Source organism: Callithrix jacchus, chromosome 9 (genome assembly GCF_049354715.1).
Source record: "Callithrix jacchus isolate 240 chromosome 9, calJac240_pri, whole genome shotgun sequence".
Taxonomy (NCBI): domain Eukaryota; kingdom Metazoa; phylum Chordata; class Mammalia; order Primates; family Cebidae; genus Callithrix; species Callithrix jacchus.
In genome coordinates, this window is record NC_133510.1 from 79,175,198 (window position 1) to 79,197,368 (window position 22,171).

The 22,171-nt window shown below is 40.3% G+C and overlaps 1 protein-coding gene across 1 annotated transcript in view; it reads right to left on the reverse strand.

Annotated features, from left to right (window-relative positions):
- OSBPL8 (oxysterol binding protein like 8) overlaps positions 1–12,487 on the reverse strand; it is a 207,104-nt gene extending 194,617 nt beyond the window's left edge. The window contains exon 1 of the mRNA XM_078336914.1: positions 12,355–12,487. The gene's annotated coding sequence lies outside the window, so the exon portion shown is untranslated. The remainder of the gene's footprint in view (positions 1–12,354) is intronic.
- Between the last annotated feature and the right edge of the window lie 9,684 nt (positions 12,488–22,171).

The following is a 22,171-nucleotide window of genomic DNA, read 5'->3' on the forward strand; positions in this document are numbered from 1 at the left end:
AACCTGTAATTCCAAGGATTATTCATTTAGTGTAAGGATATACTAGAAATAAACTTGCTTCTTACTAGCATGGGCACCATCCCCCAGAGTCTACAAAGACAATTAGCCATCTTAAACCTTGACACCTAGTAGACAGGGGAAAAACAAAATCATATCTGAGAATTGGGAACCACAATCCAATCCTCACACAAAAATGTAGCCTGAATTCTTATTACCTGGGTGATCCCCAAAAACCTCAAGTTAATAATTAAGATTTTTTTTTTTGGTCAGGGAGTCTCACCCTGTTGCCCAGGTTGGAGTGCAGTGGTATAATCTCTGCTCACTGCAACCTCCACCTCCCAGGTTCAAGCAATTCTCCTGCCTCAGCCTCCTGAGTAGCTGGGATTACAGGCACATGCCACCACACCCAGCTAATTTTTGTATTTTTAGTAGAGACAGGGTTTCACCATGATGGCTAGGCTGGTCTCCTGACCTCAGGTGATCTGCCTGACTCAGCCTCTCAACAAATTAGAGGTATGAGCCACAGTGCCGGCCGTAATTAAAAATTTTTGACTGATAATGCTCTCAGACACCTGGCAGAAGTAAATGCCAATCCTCTGTGGAGGAACCCACCTTCATCTTAAGCCATAAAGAATGACTATAAATATAGTATTAAAGAAATAAGTAGCTCACATTTAAAAAAAAATAAGCACAGAATAAGACACCATTAGTGAGAAACAGTACACACTTAAGATAGCACAAACAAACTCTAAAACAAGACAGTGATTGTAAACTTTCCATAACGGATGAAAGATTCCAACTCACAGACTTAGGAAGCCTCCCAAATCCCAAGCAAGTTAAAGAATAATAAAACCATGCTAAGATACATCACAGTGAAACTGCAGAACACCAAAAACAAAAAAGAAAACCTCAAAAGCAACAAAGAAAAAATACAGTTATCTTCAAAGTGTTGGGTAAATTACTTTTCATCAGCACCAGTGAAAACCAGAAGACAATGGAATAATACCTTCGGTGGACTAAAAGAAAATGGCTATCAGCCTAGAGTTCAGTTCCCAGTGAAAAAAATCATTCAAGAATAAGGCTAAAGATATTTTCCAGCAAGCAAAAGCAGAATTTGCTACTGTCAGAGTCTCACTCAAGGAAAGTCTAAAGAAATTTCTTGCTGGGCGCGGTGGCTCACGCCTATAATCCCAGCACTTTGGGAGGCCGAGGCGGGTGGATCACTAGGTCAAGAGATCAAGACCATCCTGGTCAACATGGTGAAACCCTGTCTCCACTAAAAATACAAAACTTAGCTGGGCATGGTGGCACAAGCCTGTAGTCCCAGCTACTCGGGAGGCTGAGATAGGAGAATTGCTTGAATCCAGGAGGCGGAGGTTGCAGTGAGCCGAGATCGCACCATTGCACTCTGTCTCAAAAAAATAAAAAATAAAAATAAAAAATTTCTTTCTTCAAACGGAAAGAAAATGATCCCAGGCCAGGCACAGTGGCTCATGCCTGTAAATCCCAGCACTTTGGGAGGCTGAGGCAGGAGGATCATATGAGCCCAGGAGTTTGAGACCAGCTTGGAAAACATATTGAGATGTTATCTCTACACAAAATTTAAAAATTAGCTGGGTGTAGTGACGTGCCTGTGGTCCTGACCCAGGAGGCTGAGATAGGAAGATTGCTTGAGCCTGGGAGATTAAGGCTGCAGTGAAACATGATCACACCATTATACTCCAGCCTGGATGACAGAGAGAGACCCTGTCTCAGAAAAAAGGAGAAGAAAATGAACCCAAATGGAAAGTCTGAGAGTTGAAAATAAGAGTGGTAGATATTTGCCTAAATCTAAATAAAATTGGCAATGCAAACAATAAGTATTGTTAAAATAATTTTAATAAGTTTTTTTAAAGAAAAAATATAATCATTCACATACCTAACATTAGAAATAGGCCCAATCAAATTTGCATTTTATGCCTACTATTTAACAGACCTCATTGGACCAAGTATTTTACTAACTTGTACTATGATCTCTGTCTGATACATATCTTTAAAAGCAAAAACATCATTTCTTCTTTTCTCATCCACAGAGGCAAGTTGTGTAAATATATTATTGGTATTGTCTCTTTAAATAAAAGCATTTTAAGTGTTTTTCTTCACAATGACATTTCAAATTTATATAATGTACCAGGGAAGATGATATATTATATAATTAGACTAAGAAAGTAGCATATATTTAGGAGATTATGATTTAGAGTAATAAAAAGCAGAATTATGTACTATTTTCACTTAACTATGAAGTATTAATGATTCCCTCCATAGAAGTCTATAAATGAAATTCATCATAACAAATTATGTAATTATGTATTCACAGGTTAAAGACTATTAAATCTTATTGAAAAGCTCTGCCTACTCTTTCCACCCACATTGCCTTTTCAAAATTAGGTGCATGCTATGACTTTTAACAGCATCTCTGGAAATAGCTAGAAATTTGTGCCCAGGTAAGGATTGACTCCTGAGTTTTAACTCAATTCAGAGGACATCTTAAACTCAAAATAAATTCTAATAATAAGAAGAACCCTAGGCCGGGCTTGGTGGCTCACGCCTATAATCCCAGCACTTTGGGAGGCCGAGGCGGGTGGATCGTGAGGTCAAGAGATCGAGACCATCCTGGTCAACAACGTGAAACCCCGTCTCTACTAAAAATACAGAAATAGCTGAGCATGGTGGTGCGTGCCTGTAGTCCCAGCTACTCGGGAAGCTGAGGCAGGAGAATTGCTTGAACCCAGGAGGGGGAGGTTGCGTTGAGCCAAGGTCGTGAGATGCACTCCAGTCTGGGTAACAACAGCGAAACTCCATCTCAAAAAAAAAAAGAACCCATTTCTTTCTGATTGCTACTTAGACTACAAATTTCTAATTGTAAATGTGTTTTTCATTTCAATTTTAGGAGAGTATATTTTTTAAATTTGTCATAAATATTTAAACAGGGGAAGCATCAAACGCATAATCCCTTAGATTTCCAAAGCAGTAACTATATTGCAAATAAATTATACCTTACTTTTTTTTAACAAGAGCTTGACTCTTTTTTCCTCAATCACATGAGATTATTCAAAGTATATTTAGTTATATACTACTTTATTTTTGTTATAGAAACAGGGTCTCACTCTGTCAGCCAGGCTGAAGTGCAGCGATGTGCACTGTGGTCTCAAACTCCTGGGTTCAAGTGATCTCCCTCCTCAGCCTCCTGAGTCACTAGGATTACAGGTGTGAGCCACCACACCATAGAATATTTTCTTGATAAAACCAAATCTATAATTTCATTGAAGACTGTCCAAATGACTTTTATTTATATCTCTTAATATATGTAAAAGTTTATATATTACTAGTATTCCTATTAACTACTAGGTTACTAGATAATTACAAGATTATTCTAGTTAGCTTTGTCCAACCTGTATTTATACAAGTCTATGAAATTCCTGAGAAGTCACAGTAATTAAATTTTTATAAACCAGGTTGTATATGAATTCTTTCAATTTAACAAGTTATCAGTTTGTACTGGGTCCTATACTCACTTACAAAAAAAAAATTATTGAGTATCTGTATGTTGTTCTACCTCTTTCCTGAAATGAGTATAAAGCTAGCAAGAGTCTTCACCCTATAAACCAACAGTATTTCAAAACTCGTTGCTGTTCTGGGAGTGAAGGTGCCACATATGCTTACAGCATTATCAGGTAGTAACCATCTACTCACTCGTCCCAACCACAGGTACTACCTAGATGTCTTTTGCCAGATCTCCCAGGTATTTAGTGTTTTTTACCTCTTCAGAATACTGTTACCCAGAAGTGATATGGTGGAAAAGGAAGGTGCCTACCCTCTATAAAAATAGCATCTGTCCACTACATTCCTGTCAGGTTCATTCCTCTGTTCTAGGCCCTGTTGATATTCTCCCCCCATTGTTTCTAGTCCAGTTCTACAGGAGCCTTACTTTTGTCTGGTATTCTTGCATGCACAGCTGAGACCAGACTCCCAGTCTCATTCCCTTGCTTCCTTTAACCCTTAATCCCTGTAATATCCTCCTGGTAATAGGCTGGAATTGATACATCTTTATTTAAGATTTTATCTTTGTTTTTTGTTGTTGTTGTTGTTGTTGTTTTGTTTTTGTTTTTGTTTTGAGACGGAGTTTTGCTGTTGTTACCCAGACTGGAGTGCAATGGCACGATCTCGGCTCACCACAACCTCCACCTTCTGGGTTCAAGCAATTCTCCTGCCTCAGCCTCCCGAGTAGCTGGGACTACAGGCACGCACCACCATGCCCAGCTAATTTTTTGTATTTTTAGTAGAGATGGGGTTTTACCATGTTGACCAGGATGGTCTCAACCTCTTGACCTCGTGATCCATCCGCCTCGGCCTCCCAAAGTAAGATTTTATCTTTGACGGGAGCCATGGTGGCTCTGGCCAGTTGTCCTGGCACTTGAGGAGGCGAGGTTATGAGTTCAAGGCCAATCTATGCAACATAAGAAGCTCGCATTGATTAAAAAAAAAGATTTTATCTTTGAATGTCAACTCATTTCCAGACATGGCCACCAACTCCACCCTGTGATCCCACATTGTTACGTATTCCCCACTTCCTTCTGCAGTCAGAAAATAGACTTAGAACTGGCATTCTTTGTGTCCTAACCCCCCGCCCCTTCCTTAAGTTGCTAAATTAGTACACAAAATGAATACAATTATCTGAACTGAGGGCGGGGAAAATTTCAGAGAAAAATGACCTTCATGGAACAAATAAAGGCAAGAGAGTAAAAGGGAGGGCACTGTTAGAGATTTATAATAGACTCATCGTATAAATGAACCAAGTGCAATATGTGGACCTTTACCTTTATCAGATTCTGACTCAAACAACTTACAAAAAGACATAACGAAACAATCAGGAAAATTTTAATACCAACTAGATACTACAGGATATTAAGGAATTATTGTTAATTGTCTTAAGTGTGATAATAGTACATGATTATGGGTTTTTTGTTTTTTTGAGACGGAGTTTCGCTCTTGTTACCCAGGCTGGAGTGCAATGACGCGATCTTGGCTCACCGCAACCTCCGCCTCCTGAGTTCAGGCAATTCTCCTGCCTCAGCCTCCTGAGTAGCTGGGATTACAGGCTTGAGCCACCGCACCCAGCCGGTTTTTGTTTTTTTAATGTCTCATTTCCTAAAGACATTCTAAAATGTAACTGGGTCCCTGCCTTAGATTAAAAAAAAAAACTTTTAGAGTATGTCACTTTCTTTTTTATACCTGTTGGTCAATTCCATGGAAAAGTACTGTACAACTACTGCTTGTTATTTTCTACCCTTAACAAAATAGAGTAATCATTTCTTTCTTATCCTATCTACGATTATTTTTCAGAAAAGTATTCAAATCAAAAGCAAGCCATGCTGCCTACCTGGTATTTGCTCCAAACATCTATTAAACCACTATGAAAGGCTGAACATCATAAGACTGGTGGTAAATAAATCTGATTGAACATGCTAACATGTTCAAATTTATATAAAGCATTCTTCAAATACAGATTACTCTAGAGATGCTAAGAATCAGATGCACTGATCTCCTTGGCATAGACATTCACATGATTCAGCTACAAATAGAATTTGAACAGATTCCAAATGCACAACTGTCAAAATTCCTAAAAAGTAGCAAAAAAAAAACTCAAATAGAAATTTAGGGCTGGGTGTTGTGGCTCATGCTTGTAATCTCAGCACTTTGGGAGGCCGAGGCAGGCAGATGACCTGAGGTCAGGAGTTTAAGACCATCCTGTCTCTACTAAAATACAAAAATTAGCCAGGCATGGTAGCAGGTGCTTAATTCCAGGTACTTGGGATGCTGAGGCAGGAGAATCACTTGAACCCAGGAGGCAGAGGTTGCAGTGAACCAAGATGGTGCATGAACCACCGCACCCGGCCCATATAATATTAAAAGAATTAGAGAACCCGGCCCATATAATATTAAAAGAGTTAGAGAACTCGGGCCGGATGCAGTGGCTCACGCCTGTAATCCCAGCACTTTGGGAGGCCAACGTGGGTGGATCACGAGGTTGAGAGATCGAGACCATCCTGGTCAACATGGTGAAACCCCGTCTCTACTAAAAATACAAAAAATTAGCTGGGCACAGTGGTGCGTGCCTGTGGTCCCAGCTACTCAGGAGGCTGAGGCAGGAGAATTGCCTGAACCCAGGAGGCGGAGGTTGCAGTGAGCCTAGATCGTGCCATTGCACTCCAGCCTGGGTAACAAGAGTGAAACTCCATCTCAAAAAAAAAGAATTAGAGAACTCAAGAAATATAAACTATTATGGTTACTACCTTTTAGGAATATTATATTCTACGCAATATTACTAACTGCATTTTCACTACACTCAGTTGGAGGAAAATTACACACAGACCATATACCATATCATCTATTCACTGTTACCAAGGCTTTTATAGCAACTGGTATGATTCTGTATAAACGATACACAGGCAGGCACAACTTCAGGCCATTATACAGATTTATATAATAATCTATACAACCCCTAATATGTAAGTATCAGGATCTTTCATGTGATATAAAAATGAAAGCCACTTTTTTAACAACCAGGAAACACTAAATTTCAGTTATGTTTTCCATTCAAGTAAATCTCCAATCAGACCTCCTCTTACCATACATGGAGTTGGCATTCTAAGCCAGTTTCCTCTTGCCACACTTATTTCTTTTCTTTCTTTCTTTCTTTTTTTTTTTTTGAGACGGAGTTTCGCTATTGTTACCCAGACTGGAGTGCAATGGCACGATCTCGGCTCACCGCAACCTCCGCCTTCTGGGTTCAAGCAATTCTCCTGCCTCAGCCTCCTGAGTAGCTGGGACTACAGGCTTGCACCACCATGCCCAGCTAATTTTTTTTGTATTTTTAGTAGAGACGGGGTTTCAGCATGTTGACCAGGATGGTCTTGATCTCTTAACCTCGTGATCCACCCGCCTCGGCCTCCCAAAGTGCTGGGATTATAGGCGTGAGCCACCGTGCCTGGCCGCCACACTTATTTCTTAGTATAACAATTTACAGTAAATAAAATTTAATAGGCACTCTGTCTCATGCCTATAATCCCAGCAGTTTGAGAGCCTGAGGTAGAAGGATCACTCGAGGTCAAAAGTTCAAAACCAGCCTGGGGAACATAGCGAGACCTTGTCTCTACAAAAAATTGAAAAATCAGCCAAGTGTGGTGGCACATACCTGTAATTCCTAGCTACTTGGGAAGTTGAGGCTGGAGGATCACTTGAGCCCAGGCGTTTGAGGATACAGTGAGCTATGATTGTGCCACAGCATTCCAGCCTGGGCAAAATAGCAAGAGGGGACTGGCTCTAAAAATCAAAATCAAAAACAAAACTTACCTCTAAGAATGATGCAGTAATGCACACATTCTTATTATTATTCTTTTGCCTTCACCGTGTTGCTTAGCAACCCGGAACATCTTATCTATGATTTCGGGTGTAAAAATGGCCTTTTGAAATCTTTATTTGAAATCTTCCTTTGAAATATATAGATGTAGGCCGGGCGCGGTGGCTTAAGCCTGTAATCCCAGCACTTTGGGAGGCCGAGGCGGGTGGATCACGAGGTCAAGATATCGAGACCATCCTGGTCAACATGGTGAAACCCCGTCTCTACTAAGAATACAAAAAATTAGCTGGGCATGGGGGCGCATGCCTGTAATCCCAGCTACTCAGGATGCTGAGGCAGGAGAATTGCCTGAATCCAGGAGGCGGAGGTTGCGGTGAGCCGAGACTGCGCCATTGCACTCCAATCTGGGTAACAAGAGCAAAACTCTGTCTCAAAAAAAAAAAAAAGAAATAGATAGATGTAAAGATTTCGGGATAATTCAACTTAAAGACTTGGGGATAGAATACTTATAGGTTATATATTTTTATATAGTATCTTTGATGCTATTTGGTTAATACACAATTATTGATATTTAGACTGACAACCGAACTGAATATGATGACAGGCTCATCCCTCCACTATAAACTATGACTGGTAAGTCATTTGTATGGCATTGCTTTGTTACTATACAGATGTCCATTTCCTTTCAAACATAAACATTGTGGTTTAACACCTGTTGAAAACTCTTACATGAGTCAATAATTTCAGTAAGATTGTAAAAGAATTATAAATACATTATTCATTCTACATTCTGACTTTCTTCAGTAACCTAGAGCTTGCCTTTATTACCTGAAACTATTTGGTTACCCTGAAATATGATTCCTACTGGGAAGGAAAAGTAAATAATAATTATTTGCTTTTAGTTACTAATTTTCAAAGTAAAGATATTTTGGAGACCAATGGAAAAATTTGAATTGGGGTTTTAGATAGGATAAAAAATGTATTGATTTGGAAAGGTAAAAATTGTTAATTTTAAAAATTAAATATGTTACAAAACTACACACTGACTGTGGTATCATTTTGGTAAAATACATTTATATATTTATATGCATATATAGGGATACATAATGACTGGAAAGATATACAGTGAACTGTTAATCCCTGAAAGGGGGAATATGGTTGTTTTTATTTTCCTACTTTGCTTATGTGTAGTTTGTTTTTATTTTCCTACTTTGCTTATGTGTAGTTTGGTGCTTTCTACATGCATATGCTAGTTTTATAATAATAAAAGGTTATTTTAAAAAGAAAATCACTATTTCTCACTGAGCCCAGATATAGCTTCTGAATCACCATCAACATGAGACTGGCACATTCCAGCATGGGAGGCTGCCAGGGCACCAGCCCAGCTGGTTATTCTTCAAAGCCTCTCTTTGCCTACTGATTTCCTTTCCTTATGCATCTTACCCATGGCTCAAAGATTACCTTAGCACTAGATCCACATAGGCTTTTCACTTTGGCAGCCCTTACCAATTGGCAGCTTCTTTGTCTCTTGGCTTGCTTTTGGGCAAAAATTACCTCCTTCTTTAGTTTTTGAGTTGTATATTCTTTTGGTTTTCTTCCTACCTTTCTGACTTATCAGTCTCCTTTGCAAGTTTACAATTTCTTTAATTTCTCCCACAATTCAATACTCAGCCTTCTCTTTTCACTCTAGATCTATTTCCTGAAAAAAGGAGGAGAAAAGAGAATACGTTTCATGTTCTAATTCTTGTTAATCTCTCAAACAGATCTCTCTCCAGCCTTGTTCTGTCTCCTAAAGAACATAGTCACGTATATAATCACAAATTATTATAATCTCCAGTTAGACATTTCACCTGAAAAATATATAAAACTTAACTCAATCTCTATGCATTAATTTTTCAATAGTTATTAGTCATCTTCTGAGCATCAGGTTATGCTAGAAACTGAAATATATACTATAGTGAGTGAAACTGGCATAGCTGGAAATTAAGTTGAAAAAGTAAATAGAGGCCAAATCCTATAGGAGATTGCATGGAATGTGTATTAGTCTGTTCTTACACTGCTGATAAAGACATACCCAAGATGGGGTAGTTTATAAAGGAAAGAGGTTTAATTGACTGACAGTTCCACATGGCTGGGGAGGCCTCACAATCATGGTGGAAAGCTAAGGAGGAGCAAAATCACATCTTCGATGGTGGCAGGCAACAGAGAGAACATGTGCAGGGGAACTCCCCTTTATAAAACCACCAGATTGGCCAGGCATGGTGGCTCATGCCTATAATCCCAGCACTTAAGGCAGATCACCTGAGGTCAGGAGTTTGAGACAAGCCTGGCCAACACAGTGAAACCCCGTCTCTACTAAAAATACAAAAATTAGCTGGGTGTGGTGACACACATCTGTAGTCCCAGCTACTTGATAGGCTGAGGCAGGAGAATTGCTTGAACCCAGGAGGTGGAGTTTGCAGTGAACCAAGATCGTGCCACTGCATTCTAGCCTGGGTGATAGGGCAAGACCTTGTCTCCAAACAAACAAAAATCAGGTCTCATAAGACTTATTCACTATCCAAGAACAGCACAGGAATGACAAACCCCCATGATTTCATTACTTCTCACCAGGTCTCTCCCAAGACATGGGAATTATGGGGGCTACAATTTGAGATTAGATTTGGGTGAGAATACAGCCAAACCATGTAATTCCACCCTGGCTTCTCCCAAATTTCATGTGCTCACATTTTAAAACTAATCATGTCTTTCCAACCACATGATTAGTTTTAACTCATTTCAGCATTAACTCAAAAAAGTCCACAGTCCAAAGTCTTATCTGAGACAAGGCAAGTCCCTTCTACCCATGAACCTGTAAAATCAAGAGCAAGTTAGTTACTTCCTAGATACGATGGAAGTATAGGCATTAGGTAAATATACCCATTCCCAATGGGAGAAATTGGCCAAAATAAGGTGCTACAGGCCCCATGCAAGTCTGAAATCCAATAGGGCAGTCACTAAACCTGAAAATTCCAAAATGATCTCCTTTGACTCCATGTCTCACATCCAGGGCAAGCTGATGCAAGAGGTGGGCTCCTAAGGCTTTGGGTAACTCTGCCCTGTGGCTTTGCAAGGTACAATCCCCTTCCTGGCTGCTTTCACAGGATGGCATTGAGTGTCTGTGGCTTTTCCAGGCACACAGTGCAAGCTCTCAGTGGACAGTGGCTCTCTTCTCACAGCTCCACTAGGAATTGCCCCAGTGGGTATTCTGTGTGGGGGCTCTCGCCCCACATTTCCCTTCCACACTGCCCTAGCAGAGGTTCTCCATGAGGTCTCTGACCCTGCAGCACACCTCTGCCTGGACATCTGTGCATTTCCACACATCCTCTGAAATCTCGGTGGAGGTTCCCAAACCTCAATTCTTAACTTTAGTGCACCCACAGGACAAATGCCAAGTGCAAGCCACCAAGGCTTGGGGATTACAACCTCTGAAGCAATGGCCTGAGCTGTACATTGGCCCCTTTTAGTCATGGCTGGGATGCAGGGCACCAAGTCCCAAGACTGCACAAAGCAGCAAACCTCTGAGTCCAGGCCACAGGACTATTTTTTTCCTCCTAGGCCACCAACCCTGTGGGGGAGGGGCTGCTGTGAAGACCTCTGACATGCCCTGGAGGCATTTTCCCCATTGTCATGGCAATTAACATTTGGTTCCTCTTTACTCATGTAAATTTCTGTAGCTGGACTGAATTTTTCCACAGAAAAAATGGGTCTTTTTTTAATTTTGCATCATTAGGCTGTAAATTTTCCAAACTTTTATGTTCTGCATCCCTTTTAAACATAAGTTCTAATTCCAAACCATATCTTTGTGAATACATAAAACTGAATGTTTTTAACAGCACCCAGATCAGCTCGTGAATGCTTTGCTACTCAGAAATTTCTTCTATCAGATACCCTAAGTCATCCCTCTCAAGTTCAAAGTTCCACAGACCTCAAGGGCAGGGAAAAATGCCTCCAGTCTCTGCATAGCAAGAGGGACCTTTTCTTCGGTTCCCAAAAAGTTCCTCATCTCCATCTGAGACCACCTCAGCCTGGACTTTATTGTGCATATCACTATCAGCATTTTGGCCAAAGCCATTCAACAAGTCTCTAGGAAATTCCAAACTTTCCCACATTTTCCTGCTTTCCACTGAGCCCTCCAAATGGTTCCAACCTCTGCCTATTACCCAGTTCCAAAGTCACTTACACATTTTTGGGTATCTTTTCAGCAGCACCCCACTCTGCTGGTACTAATTTATTCTATTAGTCTGTTCTCATGCTGCTAATAAAGAAATAACTGAGACTGGGTAATTTATAAAGGAAAGAGGTTTAATTGACTCACAGTTGCATGTGAATGGGAGGCCTCACAATCATGGCAGAAGGCAACATTGCTTCAATATTGGAATACACTTGGACATATGTATAAAATGTTACCATTAGTTTTGATGTAAGACATAAGTGTAATAACTGAAATGCAAATATATATATACATATAACTTCCATATATATACATATGTATATATGGAAGTTTATTAAGTATTAATTCACATGATCACAAGGTCCCACACTAGGGTGTCTGCAAGCTGAGGAACAAGGAGAGCCAGTCCAAGTCCCAAAACTGAAGAACTTGGAGTCTGATGTTTGAGGGCAGGAAGCTTCCAGCACGAAAGAAAGATGTAGGTTGGAAGGCTACACTAGTCTAATCTTTTCATGTTTTTCTTCCTGCTTCATATCACTGGCAGCTGATTAAATGGTGTTCACCAGATTAAGCGTGGGTTTGCCTTCCCCAGCCCACTGTCTCAAATGTTAATCTCCTTTGGCAATACCCTCACAGACACACCCAGGATTAATAGTTTGCATCTTTCAATCCAATTAAGTTGACACTCAGTGTTACCATCACAGCTTTGTATAATAATAAAAGGGCAATTTGTCCGACCTACCCTCTGCGGGAAGACTGGGCTCATTGGGAAAGAAACCGGACCGCAGGCTAGAGGAAATTCCTTAAGTTCAGGCTTTATTGAGAGGAAAGAGCCTCCGGGCGGACCAGCCGGGACGAAAAGGAAAAATGGCCGCGCCGCTCAGAGGGGCAGGGTTGTTTTATAGGGGGCTGAAGGGCTGGGGGGTGGGGAAGCCAAAAGCCGAGGTGGTGGGCAACTGTTGGTCAGTTTGAACTGCTGGGCGGGAAGCTGGGCGGTGGGAAGCTGGGCAGTGGGAGGGCTAGGGCCGGTATGTAAAGTGAGAGATAAGGGAGCCTCTTTGTGGGGGAGGGAAAGAGAGAGAGAGAGAGAGCTTTTGCGGTAGGGGCAGAGTTTTCCAAACACAATTCACCAGGAATGTATAACAATTGTAAATATATGTGCATCCAATAGCAGAGCATCTAAACACATAAAGCAAACATTGACAGAACTGAAGGGAGAAATAGGCAGCAATGCAATAATAGGAGATTTCAATACCCACTTTCAATAATGGACAGAACATCTGGACAGGAGATTAATAAGGAAACAGAACTTGAACTACAATTTAGATCAAATGGCCTTCACAGACATATACAGAATATTCCACCTAATAGCAGCAAAACACACATTCTTCTCAGGCACAAAGAGATCTTCCTTCAGGCTAGATCATGTTAAGTCACTAAACTAATCTTAACATCATTAAGAAGATTGAGGCTGGGCACAGTGGCTCACACCTGTAATCCCAACACTTTGGGAGGCCAAAGGGAGCAGATCACTTGAGGTCAGGTGTTTGAGAATAGTCTGGCCAACATGGTAAAACTCCATCTCTACTAATTAAAAAAAAGTTGGCCGGGCGTAGTGGCTCACACCTATAATCCCAGCACTTTGGGGGGCCGAGGCAGGTAGATCACAAGGTCAAGAGATCGAGACCATCCTGGTCAACAAGGTGAAACCTCGTCTCTACTTAAAATACAAAAATTAGCTGGGCATGGTGGTGGTGCGTGCCTGTAGTCCCAGCTACTCCGGAAGCTGAGGCAGGAGAATTGCTTGAACCCAGGAGGTGGAGGTTGCGGTGAGCCGAGATCATGCCATTGCACTCTAGTCTGGGTGACAACATCGAAACTCCGTCTCAAAAAAAAAAAAAGAAATAAAGAAGTTAGCCAGACTTGAGGAGCACCTCTAATCCCAGCTACTGGGGAGGCTGAAGCACAACAATCGCTTGAACCTGGGAGGTGGAGGTTACAGTGAGCCAAGATCATGCCACTGCACTCCAGTCTGGGCGACAGAGTGAGACTATGCCTCAAAAAAAAAAAAAAAAAAAAAGATTGAAATCATACCAAGTGTCTTTTCTGAATGTAATGAAAACAAATAGAGATCAATAGCAGAAGGAATTTGGAAAATTCATAAACACATGGAAATTAGCACATTTCTGAATACAACCACTTGGTCAAAGGAGATATCAGAAATTAAATTAGAAAACTCATCTAAACAAACAAGAATGCAACATATGAAAACTTATGGGCTCTGGCAAAAGCAGTACTAAGGCCATAGTGATAAACAGGTGCATTAAAAAATGAGAAAGATTTCAAATAACCTAAATTTATAGCTTGAGAAGATAGAAAAAGAAGAACAAAGTAAGCTCAAAATTAGCAGGAAGAAAAAAATAACAAACAGTAGACTAGGAATAAATGAAATAGAAAATAGAAAAATAATAGAAAAAAATCAGCATACGTAAGAGCTGGTTTTTTTAAAAAGATAATTAAAATTAAACTCAGCTAGAATAAGAAAAAAAAGTCAAATAAGTAAAATCATAAATAAAAGAATAGACATTACAACTGATGCCACAGAAATACAAAAGATCATAAGAGACTACTGTGAAAAACTATATGCCAACAAACTAGATAACCTGGAATAAATGGATAAATTACTATACAACCTACCAACACTGAAATCAGGAAGAAATAGAATGCCCAAACATACTAACAGTTAGTACAGAGATTGATTCAGTAATCAAAAACTTGCCTAAAAAGAAAAGTCCAGGACCAGGCTTCCCTGGTGAACTCTACTTTAAAGACAAATGATTGTCAATCCTTCTTGACTTCTTCAGAAAAATTAAAGAAGACAGAAAGTACTAAACTCATGAAGTCAGCTTTATGCTGATACCAAAGACAGACAAAGACACCACAAGAAAACTACAGGTCAATATTCCTGAAGAATATTGATGTAAAAATTTTCAACAAATACTTGCAAAGCAAATCCAACAGCACATTAAAAAGATCATACACCATGACCAAGTGTGATTTATGCCAGAGATGCAAAGATTTCAATATATGAAATCAACTAATCAGTTACAGCATATTAGCAGAATAAAAAATAATCATCACATGATTGTTTCAATTGATACATAAGCATTCACAAAATTCAAGTTGATAAAAACTCCTTGTTGATATATATTCCCAACACATAGTAATAGAGGAAAATGACCTTAACATGATAAAAATATAAATGCAAAGCCCACAGCTAACATCACACTCTAGTAAAAAAATTGAAAGGATTTCCTCTAAGGTAAATGAGACAAGAGTGCCAATTCTTGCCAATTTTAGTCCACATTGTACTGGATATTCTAGCCAGAATAGCTAGGCAAGAAAATGAAATATAGGGTGGGTGCAATGGCTCACGCCTGTAATGCCAGCACTTTGGGAGGCAGAGGCCGGTGGATCAGCTGAGGTCAGGAGTTCAAGACCAGCCTGACCAATATAGTGAAACTCTATCTTTACTAAAAATACAAAAATTAGCTGGGTGCGGTGACAGGATACTTGGGAGGGTGAGGCAGGAGAATTGCTTGAACCCAGGAGGCAGAGGTTGCCAGAGCCAGGATCATACCACTGCACTTTAGCCTGGATGACAACACAAGACTGTCTCAAAAAAAAAAAAAAAAGGAAAATGACATATAAGGCTTAAAATTGGAAAGAAGAAGTAAAATTGTCCCTGGTTGCAGATGACATACTCTTATATATAGAAAACCCAAAGACTTCCTTAAAAAAAGGTTAGAACACAATTATGACCATGACTCTCGTGTAGCAAAAATATCAGCACATTTCAAAAGAAAATATCCAGATAATTTGTCCACTTTGAGGTCAGGGAACATGTCTTAATCATGTTTGTTTACCCAGTACCTACAAAGAGCCTTAAATAGTAAACAGTGAAGGTAAATGCTTGCTGAGAGAAGGTTGTAGTATGTTACTATATTGATGTATTGTTCTTTCCGAATATTCATGGAAATAGTGGCATATAGGCCAAGAACTATTATTATATACTTATATTAATGTAAGTTTAAGTAACAGAGCACAATGTTGATTTAGTTAGTGGTAAATAAAGCTGGCAACTATCTCACAAAGAAAACATTTTTAAATTCAAAAATTAAAAAAGGTTAGAGCAAGTAAACAAATTCAGTAAAGTTGTAGAATACAAAATCAACAAGGATCCAGCCGGGCACGGTGGCTCAGGCCTATAATCCCAGCACTTTGGGAGGCCGAGGCAGGTGGATCACGAGGTCAAGAGATTGAGACCATCCTGGTCAACAAGGTGAAACCCCATCTCTACTAAAAATACAAAAATTAGCTGGGCATGGTGGTGTATGCCTGTAGTCCCAGCTACTCAAGAGGCTGAGGCAGGAGAATTGCTTGAACCCAGAAGGCGGAGGTTGCAGTGAGCCAAGATCACGCCATTGCACTTCAGTCTGGGTAACAAGAGCGAAACTCCATCTAAAAAAAAACAAAATAGCTAAATCAATCTTGAGAAAGAACAAAACTGAAGACACTACATTTCCTAATTTCAAAATATATTGCAAAGTTACTGTAATTAACACTTTAGGTACTGGTATAAAGATAAACATAAACCAATGGGACAGGATAGAAAGCCTCAAAATAAATTCACACAAACACAATTAACAGATCTTTATTTATTTTTAATTAATTAATTTTTTTTTGAGATGGAGTTTCACTATGTCACCCCGGGTGGAGTGCAGTGGCATAATCTTGGCTCACTGAAACCTCTGCTTCCTGGGACTCAAGTGATTCTCCTGCCTCAGCCTCCCAAGTTGCTGGTATTACAGGTGCATGCCACCATGCAGAGTTAATTTCTGTATTTTTAGTAAAGACAGGGTTCCACTATGGTGGCCAGACTGGTCTCAAGTTACTGACCTCAAGTGATCTGCCCACCTCGTCCTCCCAAAGTGTTGGGATTACAGGCATGAGCCACTGCACCTGGCCTATTTTTGATTTTGTTTTAGAGACAGAATCTTACTCTTTTGCTCAGGCTGGAGTACAGTGGCACAATCATGGTTCACTGCAGCCTTGAACTCCTGAGTTCAAGAATTCTTCTGCCTCAGCCTTGCCCAGTAGCTGTAAGTACAGGCATGCACCACCAGGTCCAGCTAATCTTTAAATTTTTTTTTGAAGATGGGGGTCTCACTCTGTTGCTCAGGCTGATTTTAAACTCCTGGCCTCAAGTGATTCTCCCTCCTTGGCTTTCCAAAATGCTGGAATTACAGGCATCAGCCACTGTACCTGGCCCAGTCAACAGATCTTTGACAGGGTGCCAAGATAATACAATTGGGAATAGATATTCTCCTAAACAAGTGGTGCTGGGAAAACTGGATACTATATAAAAAAAAAATGAAATGGGACACTTAAGTAACACCATCCACAAAGCAAACTCAAAATGTGGCCTAAGTGGTGGTGTCTATGATCTCAGCTACTTGCGAGGCTATACCAGGAAGATCACTTGAGCCCGAGAATTCAAAATCAGCCTGGGCAACATAGAAAGGCCCCAGCTCTTAAAAAAATAAAATAAAAATAGGTTTAAAACATCAGACTCAAAACAGTAAAACTCCAAGAAGAAAACAGGGTTAAAAATTTAATGACTTTGGTCTTGGCAATGATATTCCATAATGGATCTAACACCAAATGCCCAGGCAACAAAAGCAAAATAAACAACAGTATGGAAGTTCTTCAAAAAACTAAAGGTGGAACTACCATTTATCCAGCAATCTCCCTTCTAAGTCTTTGTCCAAAAGAATTGGAACCAAGATCTTAAAGAGACATTAGCACTCCTATTTTCATTGCAACACTAATCATAATAACCAAAATGTGGAAATAAACTCAATGTTCATTGATGGATGAATGGATAAATAAAGTGGGCCAATACATACAATAGAATACTATTCAGCCTTTAAAAAGAAGAATTTCTGCAATACAAGACAACATGGATAAACCTTGGGGACATCATGCTAAGTGAAATAAGCCAGTCACAGAGAGACAAATACTGCATGGTTCCACTTATATGAGAGACCTAAAATAATCAAATTCATAGAATCAGTGAGTGAAATGGTAGTTTCCAAGGGCTGGGGAAAGGAGGAAAGGGAGAGTTACTAATTAATGGGCATAAAGTTTCAGTGAAGCAAGGTAAACAAGCTCTAGAGATTTGCTGTGCAATGTTGTACAATTTCAGCAATGTATTATTTTCTGAAAAATTTGTTAAGAGAGTAGATCAACTGGGCATAGTGGCTCACTCCTGTAATCCCAGCATGCCCAGCCTGCAGTAATCTTATTAATGAGGACAGTAGCCCCATAATCTAATGAGGGCAGTAGCCCCATAATTGTCTCCCAAATGCCCTGCCTCCTAATATCATCATTTTGGAGGTAAGGAGTTCAACATACCAGTTTTGGGGGACATAAACATTCAGACCATAACAACAATAATTTATTCATTTATATTAAAAGGAACCCTTTTTCTGCCTCACAGTTTTTCTACCTGGCTCTTAAAATAGAAATATGTTTCTTTCAGAGCTATAGAGTCAAGAGGAAATTTCATTTTTGTTTCTGCCAGTTTCCCCAAGTGGAAGGAGTATTGTATTTAATTGGTGACCTGGGGAGAAAAACATAAAACCCAAGTCCTTTCTTGCCATCTTTTTCAAATCTTCCCACCCACAAGAAGTTATATTCTGCTCAGTTCCTCAATATATGTCATAAACGGAAAACACATGGATCAGTGCTTATGCTTGTCTTCTAGAACAGGCCTGAGGCCTAACTCATTCTTTCTACTGTTGACCTCACCAAGCATTGAACAATGATTATACATAAGTCTATCCATCTTGCAGACTCAAATTCTCCTATGTCGAGTCATCACCCATCTGGACTTAAGAAGTGTTTGACCAGCCTGGCTAACTTGGTGAAACCTGGTCTCTACCAAAATTACAAAAATTAGCTGGGCATGATGGCAGGTGTCTGTAATCCTAGCTACTCGGGAGGCTGAGGCAGAAGAATTGCTTGAACCTGGGAGGTGGAGGTTGCAGTGAGCTGAGAGCATGCCACTGCATTCCAGCGTGGGTGACAGAGACAGGTCTCAAGAAAAAAAGAAAAGAAATATTGAAAAACCTGGTTGTGGCTGCATATTATAATACATTGAACTCATACTATCCAATCAGCTTTATCTTCATAAGTTTTTTTGAAACAAAGTCTCACTTTGTCACCCAGGCTGGAGTGCAATGGCGTAATATCACTGCTCACTGCAGCCTCTACCTCCTGGGCTCAAGTGATCTTCCCACCTCAGCCTCTCAAGTAAGTAGCTGGGACTACAGACATATGCCACATGCCTGGCTAATTTTTAAAAAATTCTGTATAGATGGCTGTTTCCCTATGCTAGGCTGATCTTGAACTCCTGGACTCAAGCAACTCTTAGCCTTCCAAAGTGCTAGGTTTACAGTAATGAGCCACTGCGCCAAGCCTAGAAGTTGGTATTTTATCTTTTTGGCTTCCTATCAATTGGGTCTGAATTCAGAGAAGAGTTAAGATGTGTGAGCAGCTATCACTGCCTAAGCCCCATTAATGATAGGATAGTAATACATTTTTTTTTTTTTTTGAGACGGAGTTTCGCTTTTGTTAAACCAGGCTGGAGTGCAATGGTGTGATCTTGGCTCACTGCAACCTCCGCCTCCTGGGTTCAGGCAATTCTCCTGCCTCAGCCTCCTGAGTAGCTGGGATTACAGGCACACCCCACTATGCCCAGCTAATTTTTTGTATTCTTAGTAGAGACGGGGTTTCACCATGTTGACCAGGATGGTCTCATCTCTTGACCTCATGATCCACCCGCCTCGGCCTCCCAAAGTGCTGGGATTACAGGCTTGAGCCTCTGCGCCCGGCCAGTAATACATTTTTTAACAGGTAACTCTAACCAAAAGTAGTTGTTTAATGAGAACCTAGGTCTAGCAGAAGAAAGAAACAAATCTAAATCTTGCCAGTCTAACAATAAGGGAATAAAATATCCCAGGATCCAGGTGTGGTGGCTTATATCTGCAATCCAAGTGTTTTGGGAGTCCGCAGGATTGCTTTAGCCCAGGGCTAAAGTGAGCCTTGGTTGCAGCACTGTGTTACCACCTGGGTGATAGAGTGAGACCCTGTCTAAAAAAAAAAAAAAAAGAATCCCAGGAAAGAATGATAAAAATGATCAGAAGTTAAGAAAAAATGGTTTATTTAATTATGAATGCCTACTGTATGCCAGGCAGTGTTCCAAGGAGAAGTTTAAAGAGTTAGAATACTAACACTTAAGTTACCTGGTACTCTAATTTTATTGTTTGAGTTTTGAATTGCCATAATGATCAAGGCAAAGAAATATAATTACACGCTGGGTGCAGGGGCTCACGCCTGTAATCCCAGCACTTTGGGAGGCTAAGGCAGGTGAATCATGAGGTCAAGAGATCGAGACCCTCCTGGTCAACATGGTGAAACCCCGTCTCTACTAAAAATACAAAAACTTGGCTGGGCATGGTGGCGTGTGCCTGTAATCCCAGCTATTCAGGAGGCTGAGGCAGGGGAATTGCCTGCACCCTGAAGGCAGAGGTTGCGGTGAGCCGAGATCGCGCCGTTGCACTCCAGCCTGGGTAACAAGAGCAAAACTCTGTCTCAAAAAAAAAAAAAAAAAAAAAATTATCCGACGCCTGTAATCCCAGTTATTCGAGGCTGAGACGGGGAGGAGAATCGCTTGAACCTGGGAGGCGGAGGTTGCAGTGAGTTGAGATCACACCACTGTGCCCTAGCCTGGGCAACAGAGCAAGACTTAGTCTCAAAAAAACAAATTATAATTATAACATTTGAGTGCTTATGGCATGTCAGATGAGCAGTTTCCTTCGAAAAAATATCTGATTGAATCCTCCAAACAACTCTGTGAGACAATACATGAGAATAGTCTAGGTTATGCTGCAGTTGGGAGAAAAAATAAACGTTTAACAAAAAGCTCTGGCTTCTGGCAACTCTCTGGGCAACTGTCTTCTATGCAATGACATGATAATCAAGACAGCTTCAACCTTATGGTGCTGCCATTTTAACATGAATCTTTTTTCATGACTGCCATAGTCAAGAAAGAAAAGAATTTCAGGCCGGGCTCAGTGGCTCAAGCCTGTAATCCCAGCACTTTGGGAGGCCGAGGCGGGTGGATCACGAGGTCAAGAAATCGAGACCATCCTGGTCAACATGATGAAACCCCGTCTCTACTAAAAATACAAAAAATTAGCTGGGCACGGTGGCGCGTGCCTGTAATCCCAGCTACTCAGGAGGCTGAGGCAGGAGAATTGCCTGAACCCAGGAGGCGGAGGTTGCAGTAAGCCGAGATCGCACCATTGCGCTCCAGCCTGGGTAACAAGAGCGAAACTCCGTCTCAAAAAAAGAAAAAAAAAGAAAAGAATTTCATATATATCTTTTGCTGTCACATCCTGAAGGTGACACACATAAATTCTACAATTTTCACTAGCCAGACCAAGTCACACGGCCCCATTCAATTGCAGGGTTGCTGAGGAATACAATCATTCCACTGTGTGCCCAGTAAGGAAAGAGAAGTAAATATTGATTAACAAAGCAATATGTATCATAAATAGCTATTATGGCTGTTGTTATACAGGCAAAGAAATGGAGGTTTAGAAAAATTTATTCATCCAAAGGTACATATAAGGTAAGCAGGGGAACCTCATTATTTGGACCTGAGCAATCTGACTCCAGAGTTGTGCTTAACCTCTTTCTTCCATTATCTTGCAGCACCGCACTGGAAACCTGGCAGAACCTAGGGATATTTAATTCAATTCACATACCTTCTGTCAAATTCAAATCAGCATACATTTGCTAAATGCTTTCTTTGTGCCAGGCATTGCAGCTGCAAGTGGAGGAGGGCTGAACTATTTCACCATATAGATCCCCTACAACTTTGAAACTATGATGTAAAGAAATAGAACAGCTGTGATGGTTATTTTATTTGTCAACTTGGCTGGGCTGTGGTACCAGATATTTGGCTAAACATTATTCTGGATGTTCTGTCGAAGGTGTTTTTGGATAAGATTAACATTTTAACCAGTGGATTTTGAGTAAAGTAGATTACTTTCCATAATGTGGATGGGCCTTATCTATCAGTTGAAGGCCTTCATAAGTAAAAGTCTGACCTCCCCAGAGCAAGAAGGAATTCTGCCAGCAGGTTGCCTTTGGACTCAAACAGAAACTAAGTCTCCACAATCATGTGTGCCAATTCCTTAAAATAAACATCGATATCTATAATACTTATATTTATACACATTCTATTGGTTTGATTTCTCTGGAGAACCCTAACTAATATAACAAGCTTAAAAATTAATCTTTATAAAACAGGGCTAAGAAATGCTACTTTATTATACTCTAAGAACAAGATTCTCTGCAATCCCTATTTACTTTGATCTTTGAATGTTAAGTGAAAATAGCAGAATTCTAAGATAACCTACAGAAAT